The 4032-nt window shown below is 39.9% G+C and overlaps 1 non-coding gene across 1 annotated transcript; it reads right to left on the minus strand.

The window, feature by feature from the left end:
- Window positions 1-666: 666 nt before the first annotated feature.
- LOC123324113 lies at window positions 667-804 on the minus strand. The gene has a single exon (XR_006539614.1). It is a non-coding gene; the product is annotated as a U4 spliceosomal RNA (small nuclear RNA).
- Between the last annotated feature and the right edge of the window lie 3228 nt (window positions 805-4032).

Genomic DNA, 4032 nt, shown 5'->3' on the forward strand with positions numbered 1-4032 from the left:
GAGAGTACATCAGATGCTAAGTAAGCATTCCTGCTCCTGTTGAGAGTAACCTGTCACACACATACATCACACTGTTTACACTTGTCTCCTCCATTTAATCTTTCCTTCCCTTTATCCAGTTTCAACCTAGGGGTCAAAGTGACCCCATTAAAACCTACATCTAATCATCTTACTTTTTTGCTCAGAAACCTCCAGTGGCTTCTCATCAAACTCACAGCAAAGGGCTACCTCATGTAATGGCCTATCAGATCCTCAACAACACACACCTGGCATACATAGGCGAAAGGCTCAAATATTTTTGTATGAATAACCAAACAAAAGAACCAATGGATATGGAAGTACTTAAAAAAATAAACTACCATACAGGCAACATAATAGAGTTTTTGTTCTATTTCCAGTGAGTTTTTTTTAAACCCCCTTCCTCTAATACTCTTAATTCTCCGGCTGTGATGTATTTGCAGAATGAAAAGCTGCTCAACTGCCCTAAAGGGACTCCTGAATTAATCTGGAGATAATTTAAATACAGGAGGAACCTTGTTTATTATGAATTTAATTTTTGGCACCAGTGCACCCACAGTGAGACATCATGCCATCAAACAATTAGTTGTTTATTTTTCATTGGCATTCATATCTGGTACTCTGTTTATCATGGCATCACAGATAATCACTATCTGCTGCCTTACAGTCTTTCATTTTTTTTTTCCTGAGTTTTGAAGTCCTACCGGCCCGCAAATACTTTTCAATTAGCAATAATTGCGCCTCGGATAAACCTCATTGGCTACGATCCTGCCACTGCGCGAAGCTGGCCCGCAAATACCTTTAAGAAGCAAAAAGACCATGCTAAATTTTATGGCAGTCAAGGCTGCCAAAATTAAGTTGATGCCCTGAATGAGATTTTACTAATTAGATGGCATCTTTTAAAATTTCTTATTTGTTCACTTATTTTTACTTCTCCTGAGAAGTGACTTTTTAAAGTCGGGAGTTTCCAGTTGTAGTCTCCTGCCCTCTCAGAGTTCCTCAGAACCCATGACTTTGTTAACTTACATAGCAAAAGGGACATTGCTGAGGTGATGAAGCATCTTGTGATGGGGGAGGTTATCCTGTATTATCCCAATGAGCCCAATACAATCACTGGGTCCTTATGAGAAGGAGATAGGAGGACCAGAGCCAGTAATAGAGGTGACCATGGAAGCAAGAGGTTGGTGAGATGCAAGGAAGGGCCACTGGCCAAGGAATACAGGTCCTTTTAGAAGCTGGAAAGGGCAAGGAAAGGGATATTCCCCTCAGAGCCTCCAGAAACACTGCAGCCCTGACAATACCTTGACTTTAGTCCAGTGAGACTCAATTGAGACTTCTGACCTCCAGAACTGTTAGATGATAAATTTGTGGTGTTTTAAGCTGCCTGAGTTTGTGGTAATTTGTCAGAGCAGCAATAGGAAATTAATGTTCATGGCTTTAAGAACCTCCCTGCAGGTTGAGATGGTTGCTTTATTGTAGAAGACCATTAAAAGTGCAAATGCATACATTAAAAAAATGTTTGCTTTATGGGGGCATGTTTCTGTTGCTGCTGAAAGTCTGCCCTGAATGCAAACTCCTATTATTCAAGGACACCATCTGTATTAGATTTTTTTCCTTAAGTGTCCCAAGAATAATGATCTTGTCAGAATTGTGTGAGGCTCCACTGTGTGCAGGATAAGCAAAGGGAGATGGTGAAGAGGCTGAAGCCCCAGTCTGAACTGTTCTATGGTCACCTGACAGAGGAAAGGTCAGCCATGTTGGCGGTCCATTGCTCTGTTCCACACACAAGGGGGTGCAGAACTGATTTTGTTCGACTGTGGGAAGACACAGTGCTGGCCCAGACAGATTTGGCTTTGATCTCTGTTTCCCACATTCATGAATGTACAGCTTCTGATGAAAACTAACTTCTTTCAAATAAAGCCTCTTACTTCCCTTCAAGTAAGAAAAATATGGTGGACGTTTAGTAATACAAAACTGTAAATTTCTCTGAGGTAGCTAGGAAATCTGGGCTAAGATATCCTACCTTACCTACAGTTTGTGTGGCCACCCACTTCTGATATTTTCTGTACTCTTGGTTGAATAAATTGTAATCTTACAAGGTGCAAGTCCATTCCCTGGAATCAGGAGACCCGAGCTTCTTTACACATCTCATTGATCAGCAAGGTCTTGGCTTTTAATTTCAGTACCTCTTCTCTGCTGACAGGCAATGCCCACCCACCACCACCTCTTTCCTGCCTGAACTAATGCGAGTCTCTGAATGGGTATCCTTACCATCTCTTTTTGCTTTCTTACAATTAGTTCTCTGTAAGTAAGCAGATTTTTCAATATAGAAAGCAGGTTATTGGACTTCTAGATCATATCTTTCTAAAGTCTTCGATTTTTATTTAATTCAGACTCCTTACCTGAGACTTCTAATCCCTGACATATCTGGCTCCTGCATCTCTGACTAACCTCCTTACCCATCACTCCCCATCCTTGTCCCCATTCTCCACCGATGCACTTTGCTGAGGCCCTGGGTACTGGCTTCTCTCTCTGGAAGGTACCGTTCTCAGCTTTCACTTGAGTGGATCTTATTATTTTAAGTCTCAGCTCAAATGCCACATCTGGTAGGGAGGTCTTGCTCATCCACACAAACTAAACCCTGACACGAGTCCTCACTGACACAATAACTTTATGATTTTATCACAATAAAATATATCTTACATGTTTTTTTCTATTTTCTATCCTAGACATTCTACTTCTAAAATATTGTTGATTTTCAATAGCTATTTGTTAAGTGAATGAATACATGAATGAGTTAATATCAGAAAGCCAATTGCTTCTTGGCGGTTTATCATAAACATACATTTAAAACCAGAGCAACATAACATTTTAATTCACAATGCTTTTCTGTTTTCCATGCTTGTTACTGGAAATTCAAGTTTCTGTGTAATTTTCCCTAATAGAACATAATTGCCCTGAAAGATCCGTCCCTTGGAACAGACATTGTCATAAATGAAAGCATTACTGTTAACATGGCAAACAAACAACTGAATAGATTCTTCTATTCTCTAAAAGGGACTCTATCAAAGGTCAACCAAATGTTGAGATTTACTTAGATTCTTTAATAAGTTGCTGTTTAAAGCTTGGAGTGGGTCTGAAATGTATTTGAAACAATAGAGCAATACCCTCTCTGCAGCCCAGGCTACGCTCATCACCCAAGACAATCTCTGTAGCTCTAGAAAGAGGCTGCATTCGTTTCATGAGTCTCATTAACTTATCTGCATTGTTTTAGGGCTGAGTCCTCTCCTGTCAAGTAGAGGGGGAAAGGCAGGTGTGGTTGGAAAGCATAAGATTCTTTGCCTGGGTGGTAACAAAATGTCTGGAAAAAATGGACAATTGCATTTGGGGGCATCGATACTTTTTCTCTGCATGGTAGGTTTTGTTTTTGAATTAACATTTGAGCTGAAGCTCTTAAATTGGCTTTCAGATTCATTGCCAGCACTCCCCACAACTCCTGTAGAACACCCTGGCTGATTCCACCATCCATGAAATACTCATGGCTTAAAGGCTACTTTGTAGTGCACGCGTGAGCTTCTGTTCAGGTGAATGCCCGCTTCTGAACTGGCTGTTTGCATGTCCAGATCACTTTTACTTGTTATTGTAAAGAGGTAATTTACTTGTAATTACATAAGCCCCAACTTGAAAGAGTTCCCGTGACCAAAGCTGGAACAATTTGAGTAATGAAATGAATAATGTAGTATTGGATTATATCCTAAAGGAAAAAAATATACTCATGAGTTTAGACTGATAAAAAAAAATTATTGAATAAATACAAAAATGAGAGAGAAGAGAGAAATTTCCTACACAGAAGAATTCCAAATAACTTATGGAGATATTCCTCCTGTCACAGAAATGGGGGTTAATTCTCTCCCTGTTTCTTCCGATGGGTAGAGGATGGAAAGGGATGAAAAGGTAGTTTTACAGTGTGAAACCAGCTAGGTGAATGAGGTTAACATCATCAGTGATAGTATG

This window comes from Neomonachus schauinslandi, chromosome 2 (genome assembly GCF_002201575.2).
Source record: "Neomonachus schauinslandi chromosome 2, ASM220157v2, whole genome shotgun sequence".
Taxonomy (NCBI): domain Eukaryota; kingdom Metazoa; phylum Chordata; class Mammalia; order Carnivora; family Phocidae; genus Neomonachus; species Neomonachus schauinslandi.